The following is a 24880-nucleotide window of genomic DNA, read 5'->3' on the forward strand; positions in this document are numbered from 1 at the left end:
GCGGCATGCTCGGCCGTGGCTCGAATCCGTCAAAGATCAAGTCCCCGCGGATGTCGGCCTTGTGGTTTAATCTTGCAAACCTGACCTGATGGCCAGGGGCGTAGCTTTCGATCTGTTCCAGATGGCCAAGCGAGTTGGCCCGTAGTGCGAAGCCGCTGAATACGAAGATCTGTCCGGGGAGAAAGGTCTCACCCTGGACCGCGTCGTGGTTGATGATCGAAGAAGCCATCGGGCCTAAAGGTGACGACACAGAGGAACTCTTAATGAAAGCACCAATGTCAGTGTCAAAACCGGCGGATCTTGGGTAGGGGGTCCCGAACTGTGCGTCTACGCGGATGGTAATAGGAGGCAAGGGACACGATGTTTTTACCCAGGTTCGGGCCCTCTCGATGGAGGTAAAACCCTACTCCTGCTTGATTAATATTGATGATATGGTAGAACAAGAGTGGATCTACCATGAGATCAGAGAGGCGAAACCCTAGAAGCTAGCCTATGGTATGATTGTTTTTCCTCCTACGGACTAAAACTCTCCGGTTTATATAGACACCGGAGAGGCCTAGGGTTACACAGAGTCGGGTACAATGGGAGGACATCTTCATATCGTATCGCCAAGCTTGCCTTCCACGCCAAGGAAAGTCCCATCCGGACACTTGATAGAGTCTTCAATCATGTATATTGATAGTTCGGGAGTACGGCCAAAGGTCATAGTCCGGCTATCCGGACACCCACTAATCCAGGACTATATTCCTGGATTAGGGGGTGTCCGGATGGCCGGACTATGACCTTTGGCCGGACTCCCGGACTATGAAGATACAAGATTGAAGACTCTGTCCCGTGTCCGGATAGGACTTTCCTTGGCGTGGAAGGCAAGCTTGGCGATACGATATGAAGATCTCCTCCCATTGTACCCGACTTTGTGTAACCCTAGCCCTCTCCGGTGTCTATATAAACCGGAGAGTTTTAGTCCGTAGGAGGAAAAACAATCATACCATAGGCTAGCTTTTAGGGTTTAGCCTCTCTGATCTCGTGGTAGATCCACTCTTGTACTACCCATATAATCAATATTAATCAAGCAGGAGTAGGGGTTTACCTCCATCGAGAGGGCCCGAACCTGGGTAAAAACATCTTGTCCCTTGTCTCTTGTTACCATCCGCCTAGACGCACAGTTCGGGGCCCCCTACCCAAGATCCGCCGGTTTTGACACCGACATTGGTGATTTCATTGAGAGTTCCTCTGTGTCGTCACCTTTAGGCCCGATGGCTTCTTCGATCATCAACCACGACGCGGTCCAGGGTGAGACTTTTCTCCCCAGACAGATCTTCGTATTCGGGGGCTTCGCACTGCGGGACAACTCGCTTGCCTATCTGGAGCAGATCGAAAGCTATGCCCCTGGCCATCAGGTCAGGTTTGGAAGCTTAAATTATACGGCCGACATCCGCGGGGACTTGATCTTTGATGGATTCGAGCGACGGCCGAGCGTGCCGCACTGTCCCGATGGGCATGATCTAACTCTGCCGCCGGACAGCGCCCAAAGTGCCGCTCAGGTGTCCGCTCCGGCCATTAGCTCGGAGCCGACTGCGCTAGTCGGGGATGGATGGTTGGATGCCACCCCGGGAGCCGCAATCTCTATGGCGATAGAGCCGAATACCAGCCTAGTCCTTTGCAGGTCCCGTGACTCCAAGGTGCTGGACTCCACTCCGGACGCCGTATATTCCGCACCTCTTCCGATCGAACCCGATTGGGCTCCGATGATGGAGTTCGCCGCCACGGACGTCTTTCAGCACTCGCCCTTTGGCGATATCCTTAATTCACTAAAGTCTCTCTCTTTGTCAGGAGAGCCCTGGCCGGATTACGGTCAGCCTGGTTGGGATGTGGACGACGAAGAAATTCGAAGCCCACCCACCACCCACTACGTAGCCACTGTCGACGATTTAACCGACATGCTCGACTTTGACTCCGAAGACATCGACGGTATGGACGCCGATGAAGGAGACGACCAAGAACCAGCACCTATAGGGAACTGGAAAGCCACCTCGTCATATGACATATACATGGTGGACACCCCCAAAGCAGGGGATGGCGATGAAAAAATGGAGGATGACCCCTCCAAGAAGCAACCCAAGCGCCGACGTCAGCGGTGCCGCTCTAAATCCCGCCAAAGCAAAAACGGCAATTCTTTCACCGGAGATAACAACACGCCGGATAGTGCCGAAGACAACCCCCTCCAGCAGGATTCAGTGCAGGAGGACGAAGGAGCCAGCCCTCATGAGAGAGTGGCCGACAAAGAGGTCGAGGACGACAATTATATGCCTCCCTCCGAAGACGAGGCAAGCCTGCACGACGATGAATTCGTCGTGCTAGAGGATCCCGTCGAACAAGAGCGTTTCAAACGCAGGCTTATGGCCACGGCAAGCAGCCTCAAGAGAAAACAGGAGCAGCTTAGAGCTGACCAAGACTTGCTAGCCGACAGATGGACCGAAGTCCTGGCGGCCGAAGAGTATAAACTCGAACGCCCCTCCAAGAGCTACCCAAAGCGCAGGCTGCTACCCCAACTTGAGGAGGAAGCAACTAAACCTACATCACCAGCGTACGATGCTCCCGATCGGCCACCCCGTGGCCGCGACAGAGAGGCCTTGAGGCCCTCAACCCAAGCCGCACCCCGGCACCGCTCAAAACATACCAGAGTGCGGGGAGACGCAACAGACCTGCGAGACATATTGGAGAATAAGGCAAGGCAAGCAAGATCGATCTACGGATCGCGTGGGCGCCCCGCTTCACGTGACGATAACCGTCACGCCGGATATGATAAATACGGCCAGGCCGAATACAACAGACCAAGCTCATCCGAGCTGCGTTGTGATATAGCCCAGTACAGGGGCGCCGCACACCCACTATGCTTCACAGACGAAGTAATGGATCATCAAATCCCCGAGGGCTTTAAACCCGTAAACATCGAATCATACGATGGCACAACAGATCCCGCGGTATGGATCGAGGATTATCTCCTTCATATCCACATGGCCCGTGGTGATGATCTACACGCCATGAAATACCTCCCGCTCAAGCTTAAAGGACCAGCTCGACATTGGCTTAACAGCCTGCCAGCAGAGTCAATTAGTTGCTCGGAGGACCTGGAATCCGCATTCCTTGACAACTTCCAGGGCACTTATGTGCGACCACTAGACGCCGATGACCTAAGCCACATAATCCAGCAGCCAGAGGAATCGGCCAGACAATTCTGGACACGGTTCCTAACCAAGAAAAATCAAATAGTCGACTGTCCGGACGCCGAGGCCTTTGCACCCTTCAGGCACAACATCCGAGACGAATGGCTTGCCTGGCACCTAGGACAGGAAAAGCCGAAATCTATGCCAGCCCTCACGACACTCATGACCCGCTTTTGTGTGGGAGAAGACAGCTGGCTAGCTCGTAGCAATAACATAACCAAGAGCACTGGCAATTCGAATACCAAGGACAACAATGGCAGGTCACGTCGCAACAAGCACAAGCGCCGCATTAACAGCGACAATACTGAAGATACGGCAGTCAATGCCGGATTCAGAGGCTCTAAACCCGGTCAGCGGAAGAAGCCATTCAAAAGAAACCCTCTGGGCCAAGGTTGTCAGAATCGCGATTCTGTCATACGATTATACGACTTTACGATCCAAACTAACCCCTATGATTCTACGATTTTAGTTCTTAGAATCTATGTTTCTACGATTCTGATAGTGAAGATTCTATGATTTGCGATCCTACCATCGAAGCTCCGATCCGATTCAAGATCACGATTCTGACAACCTTGCTCCGGGCCCATCCAGTTTAGACCGGATACTCGATCGCTCGTGCCAGATACACGGCAGCCCCGAACAGCCATCCAACCACACCAACAGGGATTGTTGGGTGTTCAAGCAGGCAGGGAAGTTAAGTGCCGAAACCAGAGACAAGGGGTTGCATAGCGATGACCAGGAGGAGGCCCGGCCGCCGAACAATAGAGGACAGAAGGTATTCCCGCCGCAAGTGCGGATGGTGAACATGATATACGCAACCCACATGCCCAAAAGGGAGCAGAAGCGTGCTCTCAAGGATGTCTATGCGTTGGATCCAGTCGCCCCAAAGTTCAACCCATGGTCCTCCTGCCCGATCACTTTTGATCGAAGGGACCACCCCACTAGCATCCGTCATGGCGGATTCGCCGCATTGGTCCTAGACCCAATTATCGACGGATTTCACCTCACCAGAGTCCTAATGAACGGCGGCGGCAGCCTGAACTTGCTTTATCAGGATACAGTGCGAAAAATGGGTATCGATCCCTCAAGGATTAAACCCACAAAGACAACATTTAAAGGCGTCATACTAGGTGTAGAAGCCAGTTGTACAGGCTCGGTTACACTCGAAGTGTTCTTCGGATCCCCAGATAATTTCCGAAGCGAAGAGTTAATCTTCGACATAGTCCCATTCCGCAGTGGCTATCACGCCCTGCTCGGACGAACCGCATTTGCAAAATTCTATGCGGTGCCGCACTACGCATATCTCAAGCTCAAGATGCCAGGACCTCCGGAGTCATCACGGTAAATGGAAACACCGAATGCTCTCTCCGAACGGAGGAGCACACGGCGGCCCTGGCGGCGGAAGTACAGAGTAGCCTCTCAAGGCAATTCTCCAATCCAGGTGTTAAATGTCCGGATAACGTCAAGAGAGCCCGAAGTAACCTACAACAAATCTGGCTGGCACGTTCCAAGCAAGCATAGCAGTGCGGCCCCAACCCCAGCCCTCACCAGATGGTGATATCGGTACCACGCGTACATAATTACGCCTTAGAGATACCATGGGCATAAGGGGAGGGGCACAACTACGGCACGCCCAGAATGCGGCTCAACGCACTAAGGGGCTCCCTATTCCGCCGTTTCCTTTTTATACACTTTCAGGACCCAACTATTTGGAAGGCCTGTCCGGCAATACACTCGCCGAACACATGATGCAACAGCCAGGGAGAGAACAAGCCGTGTCAAATGTCCAGGTGGTCTCTATAACGAGATTAATACCTGTTTTACTTAAAGTCCCACAGCTTGCCCTTGGAGGGGGACATGTCAAATAATCCCATCTCTTGCTTATCGCACTACTTGTATCATTCTGCTTTCATAGCAGCCCTTTTTAATAAACAATACATAGCTCTTATCTATTATTGTACTCATCTATTTTTTATATACAAATATGTTCAGTCATGACATTCTGCAATCGTACACTTTGGTACGGCCAATACACCAGGGGCTTAAGCACCCCATAACATGGTGTGAGAAGACCGAACACTCTCATGAGTGCGGCACCCCAAACTTATAGCACTATATGCATCGGCTCCGAATCATGTCTTTGGTCAATAGTTGGGTTTGCCCGGCTCCTATGTTTTGGTACCTTACGTTCCGCAATGTTGGCTAAGGTAGCGCTAGGAGAACTACTGCGATTGTGCCCCAGTTGAGCTGGGTTAACACCTCAGTAGACAAAGCTAAAACTGACCGTCATGATAGTGCAAGAGACTGGTCGCTGTTCGCGAGGTTTTTCGAGTCCTTAAAGACTTATGCCGCTTAGAGCGAGGAGCTGGACTTATCCGGCCTAGGCGTGGATAGCGCCCCGAACTCGGTCTTCCGAATACTAGGGGCTTCACCGAAATTTAAAATTATAGAATTCTATGGCTAAGTGAGAGTGATAAAGCATTATAAGTCCAATGGCCTGGTTCGTTGTGCTGAGCGCCTCCCTAGATGGACCCAAGAATGGGAACAAGAGCGCTCAGGTTTATCCCGAACACCCCAGCACTCGTGGCATGGGGGTAGAAGCCGACGACTTGCATCTCTCAGATTTGAGAAACGGCCGCACAGAAGGTAATATTTTAAATTAACAAAGCGTTGCTTAACGCATATGAACAAAGTTTTCAGCGTACAGGATAACAGATGCGAGTCTACTGAAAAATTACATCTTTGGAGCATTCGTCCGCTATAAGGCGGGCACCCTTCAGGACGCCCTTATAATACATCTCGGGCGTGCGATACTCCTTGCCCGGCGGTGGCGCGTCCGTCAAAAGCTTCTCAGCATCCAGCTTGCCCCAGTGCACTTTAGCACGGGCAAGGGCCCGACATGCACCTTCGATACAGACGGAGCGCTTGATGACCTCAATCCACAGACACGCATCCACCAGCCACCGCACCAGACCGAAGTAGCTCCCATGCATGGCTTCTCTAGGCCACGGCCAAACTATGAGGCCCTTCATGGCCTGTTCGGCCACCTTGTATGGAGTTCGACCAGCTGCTTCAGCTGGTCGCTCAGGGGCACCAGATGTCCGGCCTCAGCATATTGAGACCAGAACACCTTTTCCGTCAGGCTCCCCTCTTCGGCTCGGTAGAATGCGGCAGCATCAGACACACTATGGGGCAGATCGGCGAACGCTCCTGGAGAGCTCCGGATTCGGGTAAGTAACAGATAATTTACTTTTATATTCTAGCTTTGCATAAAGAATGCCTTACCCGCCGCTATGTTCTTCATCGCCTCGATCTCCTGGAGGGCCTTCTGGGCTTCGGCCTTAGCGGTCTTGGCACTCTCAAGAGCCAAGGCGAGCTCGGACTCTCGAGTCTTCGAGTCACGCTGCAAACTCTCATGTTTTTACACGAGAGCCTGGAGCTCTTGCCGCACCTCCGCCACCCGCACCTCCTGCTTCTCTCGCTCGGTGCGCTCCGGGGCTGCACTGTTTTCTGCCTTGGAGACCGCCTCCTTCAGGGTCGCCACCTCGGTTGTGGCCCCTGCAACATTTACGTTGGTCCTGTCATTATTTGCAACCAAGTATTTCTATATACATTTACATGCGGTACTACATACCCTCCTTGTCCTCGAGCTGCTTCTTGGCACGGCTAAGCTCGTTCTCGGACCGCTCGAGGTTCTCCTTCAAGGCATTGACCTCCGCAGTCAGTGCGACAGAGGTCAGCAGGGCAGCCTGCATTCCCATATTGACATATTTTTGTTAGACTCCTGCGTATATCTTTTTAGATCCTCCGCTTGGCTTTTCTTTCCGAACGCCGAACTGAGCATTAGGGGCTACTGTCTATGCGGTAACAGTTTTATATGTTTTCGAACACATACCTCAAAGCCTGTTAACAGACTTGTGCATGCTTCTGTCAGCCTGCTCTTGGCGGACTGAACCTTCTGAATCACCGCACTCATAATAGTGCGGTGTTCCTCGTTGATGGAGGCGCCGTTAAGCACCTCCAGCAAATTGTCTGGCGCCTCCGGATGGACGGAGGTTGCCGGCATCGTAGGCTTGCCCTTCTTACGAAGGTGCCTCCTGTCGGACTCTGGAGCCGTCGATGGCTCCGGAGCAGTGTCCGGCCCGAGGCCGGACTTGGATCCCTCCGGGGCTTTACCCCTTTGGGCCTGGAGTCCGGGAGGTCGCCTCGCGGCACCTCCAGGACCACCTCCTCCTGGTTTAGTCCCTTTCGAGACTCCACCTCGGCGTCGTCCGTAGGGAGCGGGGAGGAGGCTGTCGGAAGTGAAGCACTATTCACATCCGACGAATCCAAGGAGCCGCTCGTCGAATCATCGAGCTAAGCTCTGGGCGGACTGCATAATTAAATTCAGCGTCAGAAGGTACCGAATAATAGAGGAGCTGTGACACTCCAAAAAATTTGTGGTTTTTGTTTTCAAAAAGAAAACCCTTTTTGGTTTTGGGCTTTTATTTGAGTTTGATCCATTCTTGATTTTACCATGCCTCCTATGGTAAATTTTTCCCAAAACCCCTCCTTCCACTTTGGGACAACCCAAACATTCTGTCCAAACTAATAAAATCCATTTTTGGATTTTATTCCATTAAATTCTTTCCCCAAAATAATTATGTCCTTTATTTGGAGCCTAGGTAGTTTGCAAAGCAAGTACCTTAATGCATTTGATTCTTGATCTCAATTCAACTCCTCTGGATAGTCCTTTGCACCCACAACCTAGAACCATCTTGATCCACTCTTCTTCTTTTCAAATATTTCAAAATTCACCCTCTGCAAGTTTGGACCAGATTTGCCAAATTTGGTGAAATTCATATTTCCACTTCTCCAAAAATTTCACCAAAATTCGGGCAACCCCTAGCTGCAATGAGAGACCACTCCACCAAAAACCAGCTCAAGGAAAAATCCCCACATGCCAAAATCATTCTGTCGAACACCTAACATGCACTGTTACTATTCATCTTTAGTTAAATTCAGACTTCAGTGTCGTTTCTCCGTCAGAGTTTGAGTGACATGCCCACAGTGCACTTGGCACGTTGCTCACAGCCTCTCCTTCTTGTCCGGAGCTCCACATGCGTGCTTGGCGCGTTCCTGGCGTCGGTGGCGCCCTGGCCCACCTGCGCCGGCGTGTCTTGCGGCGGCAGAACCACCGTAGCGGCCGACAGGGGGCAACACTGCGGCATAACACCGTTCGGCGCAGCCCAAACCTCCTGGTAGCTCCGTGTGGCCATCTCCTTGCCAGCGCACGCATGCAGCACCGTCGCCGTGGCCTGGCATGCGCAGAGCGCGTTCTCTGCCGCCGATGGGTCGTGCGGCCGTTCCGTCGAGGACAGGCCGTAACCACCCCTCCCTTGCTGAGTTGGACACTGGAATGGCACTAGTGCTCCGTCTAGTCGATGCTCAAGCTCCTAAGCTGACCGTCCAGCCACAGCGCCGCCGTAATCACTCGCCGGACTTATCCGTTCACGGCAACCGCCATTTGGGCTAACCAACGCCCCCGCATATTTTGTTCACCTCATGAACAAAGTATTTATGAAGTATATGGACAAGTTCGTTGTGGTATTCATCGATGATATTCTGATATACTCCAAAACACCAGAAGAGCACACCGAGCACCTCAGGATTGTACTAGGAGAACTCAGGAAACATCAACTGTACGCCAAACTCAGCAAATGTGAATTTTGGCTAAGACAGGTGGGTTTCTGGGCCACGTGCTAACCCAAGAAGGTATCGCAGTAGACCCAGAAAAGGTCAAGGCCATACTCGGCTGGAAACCACCAGCTAACGTAATGGACGTACGGAGTTTCCTGGGAATGGCAGGCTATTATCGAAGATTTATTGAAGGATTCTCCACTATCACAAAGCCAATGACGCAATTGCTCAAGAAAGGCAAAAAGTTTGAATGGACGGAAGCCTATGAGAAAAGCTTCCAAGAGCTAAAAAGAAAATTAACAATGGCACCAGTATTAATTGTGCCGGACATACACAAGAATTTTGAGGTATATTGTGACGCATCCCGGAAAGGCCTCGGATGCGTATTGATGCAAGAAGGCAAGGTAGTTGCATATGTCTCCAGACAACTTCGCAAGCATGAGGAGAATTATCCCACTCATGACTTAGAATTGGCAGCGGTCATCCATGCACTCAAGGAATGGAGACACTTTCTACTTGGAAACCGCTGTGAAATATACACAGACCATAAGAGTCTTAAGTATATTTTCACACAGCCGGAACTTAATTTACGTCAACGATGCTGGTTGGAGTTGGTAAAGGATTATGATGTTGGAATCCATTATCATCCCGGAAAAGCAAACGTTGTGGCAGATGCTCTGAGTCGGAATCCCAGCACAGACAATGACAGTGTACCAAAGTTGAGGCCACAATTTCAACAGGAATTCGCCAAGCTCAATTTAATAATGGTTACCGAAGGCAGTGTGGAAAATTTGGAAATACAGCCTACCCTGATGGAGAAGATTAAGGAGGCTCAGCATGGACACCCCAGCATTGATGGCATAAAACGAAAAGTAAGTTTGGGCAAGGCCTCGAAATTCAACATAGATGAGCAAGGAATATTATGGTACGGAGGAAGAATCTGCGTACCAAATATCCAAGACCTCAAATAGCAGAATCTGTCTGAAGGCCGCACCGCTCCGTATTCAATCCATCCTGGAGGGACAAAAATGTACAAGGACCTTCAGGAAAAAATTTGGTGGCACGGTATGAAGAGAGACATAGCCACGTTCATTGCATGTTGTGACTCTTGTCAACGCATAAAGGCCGAGCACCAGAAACCAGCCGGGCTGTTACAACCCAATAAGATACCCGAGTGGAAGTGGGACGATATTGGAATGGATTTCATTGTCGGACTACCACGGTCACGACATGGAAATAATGCCATATGGGTCATAACCAACAGGTTAACCAAAGTGGCACATTTTATTCTGGTGAAGACAACTTACACTACCCAGAGATTGGCCAAACATTATCTTGCCCGTATTGTCTTCCTGCATGGAGTCCCAAAGACTATCATATCTGACAGAGGCACACAGTTCGTCTCTAGATTTTGGGATCACCTACAACAGGCACTGGGTACCCAACTAGCATTCAGTACAGCATACCATCCCCAGACTGATGGACAGACTGAACGCGTAAACCAAATCCTGGAAGATATGCTGAGAGCCTGTGTTCTCACCTATGGGACCAGTTGGGAGGAAAGCTTGACATATGCAGAGTTCGCATACAACAACAGTTATCAAGCCAGCTTGCAAATGGCACCCTTTGAAGCTCTGTATGGCAGAAGATGTCGTACCCCGCTAAATTGGTCAGAAACCGGAGACAGCCATATCTTCGACCCAGATATGCTCAAAGAGGCTGAAGAGAAAGTTAAGAAGATTAGAGATCGACTCAAGACAGCTCAAAGTCGGCAAAAGAGTTATTACGATCGAAAGCATCGGGAAATCAGTTTTGAACCCGGAGAACTTGTATACCTAAGAGTCTCTCCTATGAGGGGTCTGCAACGATTCAGGATTAAGGGAAAGCTAGCACCAAGATTCATCGGACCATTCCGTATAATGGCCCGAAGAGGCACGGTAGCCTACCAGCTAGACTTACCCAGGGATTTATCTGATATCCACAACGTGTTTCACATCTCGCAATTGAGAAAGTACGTAAGCAACCCAGAGAAGCAGGTATCACATGAAAATATTGACGTGCAACCAGACCTCACCTATCGGGAGCACCCAATAAAAATATTAGAAGAGTCTGAGAGGAGGATCCGACAGAAAACCATCAAATTTTTCAAAGTTCAGTGGAGCAACCACACCGAGAATGAAGCAACTTGGGAGAGAGAGGATTTTCTTCGGACAGAGCACCCACACCTGTTTAAGGATCAGCTGAAATCTCGGGGACGAGATTTTTCCTAAGGGGGTAGGTGCTGTGACACTCCAAAAATTTTGTGGTTTTTGTTTTCAAAAAGAAAACCCTTTTTGGTTTTGGGCTTTTATTTGGTTTTGATCCTTTCTTGATTTTACCATGCCTCCTATGGTAAAATTTTCCCAAAACCCCTCCTTCCACTTTGGGACAACCCAAACATTCTGTCCAAACTAATAAAATCCATTTTTGGATTTTATTCCATTAAATTCTTTCCCCAAAATAATTATGTCCTTTATTTGGAGCCTAGGTAGTTTGCAAAGCAAGTACCTTAACGCATTTGATTCATGATCTCAATTCAACTCCTCTGGATAGTCCTTTGCACCCACAACCTAGAACCATCTTGATCTACTCTTCTTCTTTTCAAATATTTCAAAATTCACCCTCTGCAAGTTTGGACCAGATTTGCCAAATTTGGTGAAATTCATATTTCCACTTCTCCAAAAATTCCACCAAAATTCAGGCAACCCCTAGCTGCAATGAGAGACCACTCCACCAAAAACCAGCTCAAGGAAAAATCCCCACATGCCAAAATCATTCTGTCGAACACCTAGCATGCAATTTACTGTTCATCTTCAGTTAAATTCAGACTTCAGTGTCGTTTCTCCGTCAGAGTTTCAGTCACATGCCCACAGTTCACTTGGCACGTTGCTCACAGCCTCTCCTTCTTGTCCGGAGCTCCACACACGTGCTTGGTGCATTCCTGGCGTCGGTGGCGCCCTGGCCCGCCTGCGTCGGCATGTCTTGCGGCGGCAGAACCACCGTAGCGGCCGACAGGGGGCAACACTGCGGCATAACACCGTTCGGCGCCGCCCAAACCTCCTGGTAGCTCCGCGTGGCCATCTCCTTGCCAGCGCACGCATGCAGCACCGTCGCCGTGGCCTGGCACGGGCAGAGCGCGTTCTCTGTCGCCGACGGGCCGTGCGGCCGTTCCGTTGAGGACAGGCCGTAACCACCCCTCCCTTCCTGAGTTGGACACTAGAATGGCATCAGTGCTCCGTCTAGTCGATGCTCAAGCTCCTAAGCCGACCGTCCAGCCACAGCGCCGCCGTAATCACTCGTAGGACTTATCCGTTCACGGCAACCGCCTCGGGCCGGCTATAAATAGCACCCCCCGAGCTTGCTCTCGCCCCCGCACAACTCCACCACCTCACCAGACCCTGCCTAGCCACTGGAAGAGCCTCGAGGGCCCTTCTTCCTCAACTCCGGCCACCTCATTCTGCCTCGTCCTCCACCTCGATTCACTCCGGTGAGACCGTCTCCGGCGCCCTAACCTCATCAGCAACCCTCTCGAGCAACTAGGAGACTAACCCCCACTTCAATTTGATCCTAGCAGCTCTCTCCGACGAGGCCCACGACCACCCGAACCGCCGTCCGCCAGAGCAAGGGCCGTCGTCGACACAGTGCTCGCTGGCGACCACCACCACCACCCACAGACGCGGAAGGACGTGCTGATCATGAAGGTACCGTCCGATCCCCCTGCCTCGCCGTGGATCGCCGCCGGCGACCACCGCATCTCTCGGGCGTCGTCGCGCCCTGTTTCACTCGTTTGAATATTCAAACCTGACAGGTGGAGCCCGCCTGTCAGCTTCTCAGTCGTTTCCTTTAAACGAACCGTTTTCTGGACTTCTCTGCTAAACCCCCTGGGAGTTTTCTGATTCATTACAGAAAGCTCCTTGAACCAAAACCCTTATATCTTTTAAACAGAAAAGTATTTTTGTTTGATTCTTTTTCTATTCTCTTTAGATTTTTGTCTAGTTTTTTATCAGATTTATTTCAGAATTTATGTGGAATAGTTTTGTGCACCTCGCGGTATTTACGTTACGTGCGTATTTTTCTTATAACATAGATTCCGGAGGAGGTGACGGAGCCGCAAACTTCACCCACTTAGACTCCGACTACTCCGAACCAGGCAAGCATGTTTGAACTATTGATATGATGAAGTGTTTGTTGCATGTTTGCATTTTAGGAGTTTCATGGCATGTTGATGAACATATCTTTGAATGTTATATTTCATGCACAGAAGTGGAAAGTAAGTTTCGGAAGGCCATATGTTGTTGGATACATATTGGCAAGGCCATGAGATGGCATGAGGATGGGTAAGATGGCAGTGTTGTGACATGCCAGTCTTATGCCAGTCCATTTGACAGCAGTGTCATCATGAATCAATCACATTCCCATTCTTTTCCTTCCTATACTGCCACATGTTTTCCGCAAGGAATATGGCGTAGTAAGTTGCAACCGTTTTCCTGGTACACACCAAGTAGAGAGGCCGGGATGAGGGTTCCATGGCCCTGGATTAAAGCACGTCATCCGGTCAGGGGGCATGGGTGTTTCCGGTTGAGACCGCGAGGGGGGCACCCCTTAGAGCGCGCGTATAGAAATTTGATCCCATGCTATTCGAGGTTGTGGCCTCCCCGTCTCAAAGTTTTTCTTGGACGTTGCCTAGGGTGATTCCTGGCATCGTGAGGTGGAATGGGTGTGTACTAGTTAAATGTGTTTCTACCGAAATACCGTAAACGGAACTAGTCCTCGTGACTACGTAAATCCGTTGGCTGTGGTCAGTGAGTACAAACTCTGCAGAGTCTCAAATCTTCTAAATCATCTTGTAATTGTCCAAGTACTATATTCATCTTATCTTGTCAGGTATCAGCCTCAGTGACAAAACTCCGATGGAATACGTGTGTGGTAAATCCGGTTAAAAGATTATTCTTGTGGATGGACTAATCTTGTTATTTACATTTGTTATAAGCCATGTCTGTGATGTCGCTCAGACGTCCGACGGTGGCATACTTGTATTTACATTTATTGTAAGCCCTTTCTGCGATGTCGCTTAGACGTCTGACTGTGGCATTTCTTTTAAAGCCCTTTATGTGATGTCGCTCAGATGTCCGACTGTGGCATTTCTTTTAAAGCCCTTTATGTGATGTTTCTCAGACGTCCAACTGTGGCATTTCTTTTAAAGCCCTCTATGTGATGTCGCTCAGATGTCCGACTGTGGCATTTTTTTAAAGCCCTTTATGTGATGTCGCTCAGACGTCCGACTGTGGCATTTCTTTTAAAGCCCCTTATGTGATGTCGCTTAGACGTCCGACTGTGGCATTTCTTTTAAAGCCCTTTATGTGGTGTCGCTTAGACGCCTGACTGTGGCATGATTTTTATTTGTTTACCTTTTGTGGCGTCGCTCCAGACACCCGATCGGTTTTCAGTTATTTATTTTACTTGTCAAATCTTTATTATTGTATTGAGCATTATTATTTTTGCTCATGACGCATTCATGCATGCATTTGTTATATCTTTTGTCCGAACTGTCTTGCGAGTACTTTCAAAGTACTCACCTGGCTTGTTGATTTGGCCAGATGTTGATGAAGGCGATCTCATGGATGAGGAATTCAATAGCGAGTCCGACGCCTAGAGGAGTCCCAGTCAGTCCCGTGCGATCCTGTTTTGGTCATTGTATCATATCCGCTTCTGCGACCCCAGAATAAATTCATCGAGCCTCACCTCGACGCTCGATGAGCTGCCAGTAGAATTCAAGTTATCCACCACCACTTTTTATCTCGAGCTAGTAGTATGTCACCACGCCCCTGTGCCATAACCGCCCTTATGTAAGATATAGGCGAGTTTGTAATAAATTGTTGAGCAGCCTCAGCTCAACCCTGTAATATATTTGATGCTACTAGTCCTCTATTTATCAAGTATTTGTCTACCAGTGAGGATGACTTTTCCTATACTGGGTTCAAAAGATCGGTTTTATCAATAAGCATTTTATTGAAAAAAATCGGTCGTGACAGGAGCGCCATAAGTCATTCGGATAACGGGACACTTACGATTTTACCAGGGGCTTGAGCCTGGATGGCCATTTCTCCCCGCCGTCTTCGGCATCGGAGACGTAGTCTGGCAGAAGGGTCTTCCCCTTCTTGGACCCTCCGGCCTCCCCAGTTGGGGCGGCCTTCCTTTTCTTTCCTTCCCATGTTGGAGGGGGAGAGTCTTCTTATTCTTCCTCCTCCTCGTCCTCAGAGGCAGAGGGTGCTTCGGGGTTGTCCGGCGATGAATCCGACGCCACCAGGCGCCGGGAACTCTTTCGGGTCCCCTGGCCTTCTTCTTGGCCTTCTTCTCCGGCACCACGTGAGGTGCCGGAACCAGCAGCTTCGTCAAGCGAGCGTCCACTGGATCTTCAGGCAAGGGAGCTGGACAGTTGATCTGTCCGGCCTTCTTCTGCCAGTCCTGTTAAAGAGATGGGGGTTTAGATCCCACATAGAATCAAATCTATGAAAAACAAATACCCCGTAAAGGGAAAATTAAGCTCACCGCGCTGGCTTGGCGCTTGGCGCAGAATCCGCGATCCTCGGTGACGGGAGGGGAGACCTCGGAGCTCTTGAATAGCACCTTCCAGGCATCCTCGTGCTTTGTTTCGTAGAGCCGGGACAGGGTCTGGTGCTGGGCCGGGTCGAACTCCCACAAGATGAAAGCCCGTCGTTGACACGGGAGAATCCGGTGGAAGAGCATGACCTGGACTATGTTGAAAAGTTTAACCTTCCTGCCGATCAGGTCTTTGATGGAGGTTTGGAGTCCGGTCACTTCCGCCGAATTACCCCACAACAGGCCCGTCTCTTTCCAAGATGTGAGCCGTGCGGGGATACCAGATCGGAATTCGGGGGCCGCTGCCCATTTAGGGTCACGCGGCTCGGTGATATAGAACCACCCCGATTGCCACCCTTTGATGGTCTCCACGAAGGCGCCCTCGAGCCATGTAACGTTGGCTATCTTGCCCACCATGGCACCTCCGCACTCCGCTTGGCGGCCGCCCACGACCTTCGGCTTGACGCCGAAGATCTTCAGCCATAGGCCAAAGTGAGGCTGGATGCGGAGGACGGCCTCACACACGACGATAAACACCGAGATGTTGAGGATGAAGTTCGGGGCCAGATCGTGGAAGTCCAGGCCGTAGTAGAACATGAGCCCCGAACGAATGGGTGAAGAGGAAAACCCACTCCACGGAGGAAATGGGGGAGAAATACAACCCTCTCATGGGGCCCAGGGGTGGGGATGAGTTGCCCCTCATCTGGAAGCCGGTGCGTGATGTCGTCAGATAGGTATCCGGCCTTCCTCATTTTTTTGATTTGCCCCTCCGTGATGGAGGAGGCCATCCATCTACCTCCTGCTCTGGACATGATTGGAGAAGGTTGAGGTGGGAAGTGCGGGCTTCGGCGTTGGAGCTCGAGCACACAGGGACGAATAAGCAAAGGAGGAAGAAGGCATAAATGGAAAGGGTAGATTCTTATCCCGTTATATGGGCGGCCGAAACTACGAGCCCCCACCAGTCTAATAAAACTCGCTTATCTCCCAAGCGCCGCGGTTAATGGCGCGGTTGGATTACCCACGCCCGTATTGATGAGAATCCCGGAATAAGGGGACATGATCTCTACTTTGACAAGATGTGCCAAGGAAACCGCCTCGCTAAACGTGCTGAGGTGGAACAGTAAAATGATTTCGAATAAAAGCCTGGCCGTGGTGTGATGTCATGCTGCGGAATACGTCAGTAGATTAGATTGGTGAAAATATTATTCTCTCTACGGTGGCATGTGAAACTTATTTTGAAGAGCCGGACACTATCCTTGAAGTATTCGGAGGAAGAACCCGCCTTGCAATGTCTAAGACAACTTGCGCACCGGACTCGTCGTCATTGAAGCCTGGTTCAGGGGCTACTGAGGGAGTCCTGGATTAGGGGGTGTCCGTATGGCCGGACTATGACCTTTTGCCGGACTCCCAGACTATGAAGATATAAGATTGAAGACTGTGTCCCGTGTCCGGATGGGACTTTCCTTGGCGTGGAAGGCAAGCTTGGCAATACGATATGAAGATCTCCTCCCATTGTAACCGACTCTGTGTAACCCTAGCCCTCTCCGGTGTCTATATAAACCGGAGAGTTTTAATCCGTAGGACGAACAACAATCATACCATAGGCCAGCTTCTAGGGTTTAGCCTCTATGATCTCGTGGTAGATCCACTCTTGTACTACCCATATCATCAATATTAATCAAGCAGGAGTAGGGTTTTACCTCCATCGAGAGGGCCCGAACCTGAGTAAAAACATTGTGTCCCTTGTCTCATGTTACCATCCGCCTAGATGCACAGTTCGGGACCCCCTACCCGAGATCCGCTGGTTTTGACACCGACACCACCCCGACTGCCACCCTTTCATGGTTTCCGCAAAGAAACCATCGAGCCAAGTCACGTAGGGCATCTTGCCCACCATGGCGCCTGCGCACTCCGCTTGCTGGCCCCTCATGATCTTCTGCTTCACGCAGAAGGTTCATAGCCATAGGCCGAAGTGAGGCCTGATGCGGAGGAAGGCCTCGCACACGACGATGAACGCCGAGATGTTGAGGACGAAATTTGGGGCTAGATCGTGGAAATCTAGGCCGTAGTAGAACATGAGCCCGCGGACGAAGGGATGAAGTGGAAATCCCAGTCCACGCATAAAGTGGGCGAGAAATACGACCCTCTTGTGGGGTCCCGGAGTTGGAGTGACCTGCCCCTTGTCCGGCAGCCGATGCGCGATGTCTGCGGCCAAGTACCCGGCCACCCTGTGCTTCACGACGTGCTCCTCCCTCATGGTGGAGGCCACCCACTTGCCTCCTGCTCCGGACATGTTTGGCTGTGCGGAGAAGGTGTGAACTAGGGCGCTGGAGCTCGAGGGTATGGGAACAGATAAGCAGAGGAGGAAGAAGGCGTGGGTGAAAATGGGGAATCCTTATCCCTTTATAGAGGCGACGGACGATACGCCTCCCCACTTTCCCGTTGAGAATCGCTTATTTTCCAAATGCCACGATTGATTGCGCGGTTGGGTTACCCACACCCGTATTGATGGATATCCCGTAATGAGGGGACACGATCTCCGCTATGACAAGACGTACCAAGGAAACCGCCTCGCAATATGCGCTACGGCTGGTTATGGGAAAACGGTTCTAATAATGACCCGACCGTAGTGTCGCGTCGCCTTCTCTAAAGTTATCAGTAGGTTATATTTTGTTAAATATCGTCCTCTCTATAGTGGTATGTGAATGTCATCTTGCAGATCCGGACACGGCCTAAGTGTTCGATGAAAACTTTGGAGTATTCGGAGATGGAAACCGCCTTGCAATGCCGAAGACAAGACTACGCGCCGGACTCATCATCATTGAAGCATGGTTGGGGGTATCCGGACAGCCGGACTATATACATTGTCCGGACTGTTGGGGCGTGAAGATACAAGACTCAACACTCCATCCCGTGTCCGGATGGGACTCTCCTTTGCGTGGAAGACAAGCTTGGTGATACGGATATTATATTTCCTTCCTTGTAACCGACTCCATGTAAACCCTAGCCCTCTCCGGTGTCTATATAAACCGGAGAGTTCGGTCCTTAGAGGGACGATCACAATCATAATCATCATAGGCTAGCTTCTAGGGTTTAGCCTCTACGATCTCGTGGTAGATCAACTCTTATACTACTCATATCATCAATATCAATCAAGCAGGAAGTAGGGTTTAACCTCCATCGAGAGGGACCGAACCTGGGTAAACATTGTGTCCCTTGCCTCCTGTTACCATCGGCCTAAGACGCAGAGATCGGGACCCCCTACCCGAGATCCGCCGGTTTTGACACTGACAATAGGTAGGAAGTGTGCCACCTTGGTTAGAGTGTCCACTGTGACCCATATCACGTCGTTTCCTTGATGATACCTTGGTAATCCGGTGATGAAAACCATGCAAATATCGTCCCATTTCCATTGGGATACCGGCAGAGGGTGGAGGAGTCCGGCGGGTTTTTGGTGTTCCGCCTTTACCTTATTGCAGATATCGCAGCAGGCCACAAAATACGCAATGTCTTTCTTCATTCCATCCCACCAAAGTATCTAACGAAGATTGTAACACCCCAAAAATTTAACCATGAATTGTTTATTTAAATTTTGCCAGGAGATTAAAATTTTTACTTTCTGGATTCTCTTTTGATTTCAGAACCTCTCTTTTCTTTAATATTTTGGAGTTTTTACCCCAAGTAAAAACTTTCCAAAATTATTATTGGACTTGTATAAAACAATTCTTTTATCAGTGGATTTATTTGCATAATTATTTTTTTGAGCTTTATTCCTTTAAAATAGGTTCTCATAAGTTTGAGGGCCTCTTTTGCACTGCAACCATTTGATATATGCATTTAAAATTTTCACCAAAAATTTGGGGATGACATATGATGTCCCTAAATCACTTTTATGCAAAAATATCTTTTATTCATTGGAGATTTTAAGCTCTACCCCTAGTTTTCAAAACTGGTCTAGTTGGTAAAATTGCACTACAACCTACTTAAATATTTCTTTAAAACTTCCACCAAAATTAGGGGAGGTCAGTAGGAGTATATAATTCAATTTTCTGCAAAAAACCCACTGGTGTTCTTTGAAAAATTTGAGCAACACATCCTCTTTTGCTCTCTGGACCAGATTGGCCTTTTCTACTACAACTCCATTTTGTGTTGCTCTGTGACCCATGATTCTTTTTCCGCTTATAGTTCTCCCTACCAAACCCTTAAGTCCAGGAGAATGGACCCATTGGAGCATTTTTGGTTCATGAAATAATGGCCTTTAGTTTCTGCCCAAATTTGGTTTTCTCAAAAACTTGCACTAACAAGTTTCTGGTTTTGCCCAACTAACCTTGCCACCCTCTTTATCATCTAAAGAGACTAGGATCTGGAGATTTTGGCCACCCCAAGAACTGCCTAGATGCCTCTAGCATTCTGTCGAACACTTTGTGTGCATAGCCAGTTTTGGCATGAATTTTAGTTGGCATTGTGAACTTGATCTTCTGACCTAACTAACCTGTCCACTAAGCTCCTAGCTAACCCTAACCAAGGCCTGTTAGCTACCAGCCTCTCTCAAGCTCACTAGCACATGATGGCATTGCGTCGAGCACCTGGCGTGCGTGCTCTGGGCGCACCCAGAGCGCAGGTTTTGCACGCGCGCGCACCGAGTCGCCGCGTCCCACTGCCTCCTCCCCGCGCTCGTTCTGGCCCCTTCCCACTCGCGGCCAGCAAGCCTGCCCCCTCCCTCGCTGCAGAGCCGCCCCTGGAGCTCCACAGTGCCGCCGTCATGTCGGCCGTGGCCACTAGCAGCCGGCCACCGCAGGCTCCTGCCCTGGACGGCGCCGCCCAAGCCATACGCGAGTGCCAGCTGCCCTCTGGAGAGGCTCGAGCTCATCCGCAAGCCCGTCTGCTAGCACTCATCGCTGCCACATTGCTCTGCAGCTATAGAACGGCGGTTCGCCGTCGAGCTTATCCACGACAGTCGCTGAACTGACCTCACCCGCTATAAATGGTGACCCCGAGCTCCTCCAAACCCCCAGGCAACCTCTGGCCATCCCTCTGATGCTCCCATAGCCGGCAATCGATGGGGAGAGGCCGTCTTCCCCCTCTCCGGTCAGCTCAGCCGCCGCCATGTCCCGGTCCCACCCGTCACCACCAGAGCCTCCCCTGTCCATCTGGTGCCACCGTTCAACTCCCCTGAACCTTGCGGAGCCACCCCGCCTCTCAAACGCGACTGGGAACCACCGTAGCCCAGACCCCCAAAACCTCCCGAGGCCACCTCCGCCGCGGAGCTCGCCGGTGGTGACTCTCTTCGTTCCCACCTGCCTGGTAACCACCGGGAGGACCGCCCTGGACTGGCGAATCCATCCCCGCCCTCAGAACCCCGCGGGGAGCCGTCGTTCGCCGGCGTTGATCACCGGAGCCCCGCTGCCGCTCGGGCAGAGGAGAAAGGAGGGAGAGACGACTGGTCAAACCTGACCAGTGGGCCCCATGGACCCACTGTCAGTGACCATGAACCGGTCCATGCTGGATTAAGTGAAGGCGTAAACCCAAAGTACGTCTTCGACGTGTTTATATTTCGAAACCATTTTCTTTTTCTGTTTTATTTTAAAAAACAGGAATTTGACTAAATTTGACTGGCTATAACTTTTTAAATATAACTCCAAATGAGTTGATTCTTTTTCCTACCTCTCTCAATTTTCACCTAGTTTATTTTAAGATTTATGTCAAAAATAATTAGGAAAAAATTTTGTACTGTTTTTAAAGTTTGTTTTGCTTTGAATATTTTTCAAAATAGGATCGTTGGAGAGAGAAGAAAACTTGCAAAAGTTTTGGAATGCACCCTGCCTCTCCACAACTTGAAGGCAAGCATTCTGAACCCCGGCATAATATTGTCGCGTGTTGTTTGATACGGTCACGACACCCCTTGTCTCGAAGTTTTCATTATTTTATGTGATGATATGAACATACTCATAAGTGCACATCGATGATTCCGTGCTATTGGAATTTGATACGTTGTGATAGCAATCACCCTCGTATGCCTCTCGTGCCTATTGGAAGGAATCTGGGAAAGCCTCTGTCTTGGGTAGACACGAGCTTGTCTCCGGTCTTTGTCGAGACGGTTGTGTCCGATATGGCATAGTAAGGTATGATGAGTGGTGATTATGTCTGTTGGTTGAAATATATTTGTTATGCTAATCATGCAGGGAATACTAAAACCCTCCTGAGTCGATTGTAGATCGAGTCTTGTTCCAGTAACCCCCATACTTGTTTCGTACTACCACTTGTCCCTGCCATAGGTAGAGTGCGGTTCAGTAAGTTGTCAACCCCTTCCTAGCACACACCATACAGAGAGGCCATGGTGGAAGATACCGGCTGCATCCGGTAGGCATGCCACCTGGTCCGGGGGCATGGGTGTTTCCGGCTGTAGCCGAGGGGGTAGCTCCCCTAGTTTGCGCGCATTATAAATTTTCTGATCCCATGCTACTCGAGGTTGTAGCGTCCCCACTTAGAGTTTTGCTTAACAAGTGTCGTGGGTGATTCTAGACACCGATAAGTCAGGCTGGTGTGTGCTGTTAGGTGTGTTTTCAATTAAAAGACCATAGATGGAATTAGTCCCGATGGACTAAAGGAATCCGTTACCCGTGGGTAAAGAGTACACCCTCTGCAGAGATTATATGTATTCGAATAGCCGTGTCCGTGGTTAAGGACTCCAGTCTGGGTTGGGTCAAGTGTCGGTCTTAGTGTCGGTCTTTGGAGGAAAAACTACTAAACCAGAACATGGATTATGACTTGTGACTCATGATGATTATGGTTATTATTATTATGGACTAACCCTTTATATTATTTGAATTATTGAGTATCCCTAGGACGGTTCTACCTCCTGGATATTCACTATGATTATTCTCTTATAAGCCCTTTATGTGGTGTCACTCAGACGCCCGATTGTGGCCTGCTTGTCATTTAAATTACTTATAAGCCCTTTATGTGGTGTCGCACAGACGCCCGACTGTGGCATGTTTGTTATTGATTTACTTTATAAGCCCTTTATGTGGTGTCGCACAGACGCCCGACTGCGGCATGTTTGTTATTTATTTACTTTATAAGCCCTTTATGTGGTGTCACTTAGACGCCCGACTGAGGCATGCTTTATATCATTATCCTTTCGAGGCGTCGTTTCATACACCCGATCGGTGCATTTTATTTCTACTCCATTATAGCATATTCATGTTGTATATAAATAACCTGCGTGCATGCGTCAAGAATTTTATTTTATGACTGACGTCTGAACATAGAATATTTTAGAGCATCATTATCATTTGTATATTATACATGTGTTCATAATGTTTGCGAGTATATTCAAAAGTACTCACTGGCTTGTCCCTGGCTATTGTCTTGGCCAGATTTCTTGCATGGAGAGGAGCATTGCACTGATAGCCCCAGAACCTACACACTGGTGATAGCAGTCTCGCGAAGAGAGGAGTTATCCAGGTCAGCTGTTCATGTGGGAAATGGAGTCCCATAGACGCTGATGAACCACAAACCGCTTACGCCATCAACTACTAGAAACCTTGTGTTGTACTCATAGGCCAGAATGGTCTTGTACTACATATTATGTATTTTGCTTGGAGCTTCTGTATCAAGTTACTGCCTCATCGGCTAATGGTAATCCTGGGGCTGGTGAGCACAAGGACCATTTCTGGGAATTAATATCCCGAAAACCCGATCGTGACAAAGATCCTCATACATCTTGGTACCACCGAGATGAATTGAGTATGGTGCTTCATGTGCTTCCGCCAATATTTTCTTCTTCAGACTGTCTTGGTTGGGTACGCAAAGTCGTCCTCGGAACCTTAGCGAACCTTGTTGATCTATAGTGAAATCAGGTGCTTGCCCTTGGTGCAGCTTCTGAACATATATCCGTAACACCTTATCATCCGCTTGAGCTCTGCGGATTTCTTCCTCGAGAGTAGGAGCAACTTCCAATATATTGGTAAGACGGGTGTTGGTGATTACCAGATTCAGCTGCATGATTTCTTCATAGAGCTCTGGAGGCGAGGAATCCATTAGGGCATTGAGGTTGGCTGGTTTGCGGCTGAGGGCGTCAGCCACCACATTAGCTTTGCCTGGGTGATAATTTATTCCGAGGTCATAGTCCTTAACCAACTCGAGCCATCTTCGCTGTCGAAGGTTCAAGTCGGACTGAGTGAATATATACTTGAGACTTTTATGGTTGGTGAATACCTGGCACTTCTTTCCGATCAGATAATGTCTTCAGATTTTTAAAGTGTGCACCACTGCGGCCAATTCCAAATCATGAGTAGGATAATTTCCTTCATGTTGTCACAGTTGGCGAGATGCATAGGCCACCACTTTGCCATCTTGCATGAGTACGCACCCCAGTCCTTTTCTGGAGGCGTCACAGTAAAGATCAAAACTACTGTAGATATCTGGAAGAGTTAATACGGGTGCCGATGTCAGCCTGGTTTTTAACTCATTGAAGCTCCATTCGCAGTCTTCAGTCCATACGAACTTCTTGTCCTTCTTGAGGAGCTCAATCATTGGCTTGGAGATCTTGGAAAACCCTTCGATAAAACAGCGATAATATCCAGCCAGTCCAAGGAAACTCCGGATTTCTGAGACGGTGGTGGGTGCGGACCAATCAAGTACATCTTTTACCTTGCTTGGGCCCACCAAGATTCCTTCTGCCAAGAGGTTATGTCCGAGGAATCCCACTTGCTAGAGCCAAAACTCACATTTGCTGAATTTGGCATACAATTGATGATCGCGAAGCCGTTGCAAAACTACGCGAAGATGCTCCTTATGTTCGTCCTTGCTTTTGGAATAAATGAGAATGTCATCAATGAACACCACCACAAATTTATCCAAGAAGTCCATAAACACCTTGTTCATCATATGCATAAAGAATGCAGGAGCGTTGGTGAGGCTGAAGGACATAACAGTGTATTCATAAAGACCGTACCGAGTGGTGAACGCGGTCTTAGGAATATCTTCCTTCTTAATCTTGAGTTGATGATATCGCGTCCTCAAATCAGTCTTTGAGAATACTTTGGCCCCACTGAGTTGATCAAACTGATCGTCAATCCTCGGTAGTGGATACTTGTTTTTAATGGTGACGTCATTCAGCTGTCGGTAGTCTACACACATTCGTAGACTGCTGTCGGTGTTCTGGGAATGGGGGTCCCCAGACTTGCCTGCCTGCGGCGTGGCTCAAGTGGTGGCCCAGTACGGCCCATCTTCATCAGCTCAAGACTCAAGACCCTTGCGAGGGGCCAAGCCTCGCGGGGCGGACGACACAAGACTTCCTCAGGAACGGCGTCGCCAGGCAGGCTCGCAAG

Source organism: Triticum dicoccoides, chromosome 7B (assembly GCF_002162155.2).
Source record: "Triticum dicoccoides isolate Atlit2015 ecotype Zavitan chromosome 7B, WEW_v2.0, whole genome shotgun sequence".
NCBI lineage: Eukaryota > Viridiplantae > Streptophyta > Magnoliopsida > Poales > Poaceae > Triticum > Triticum dicoccoides.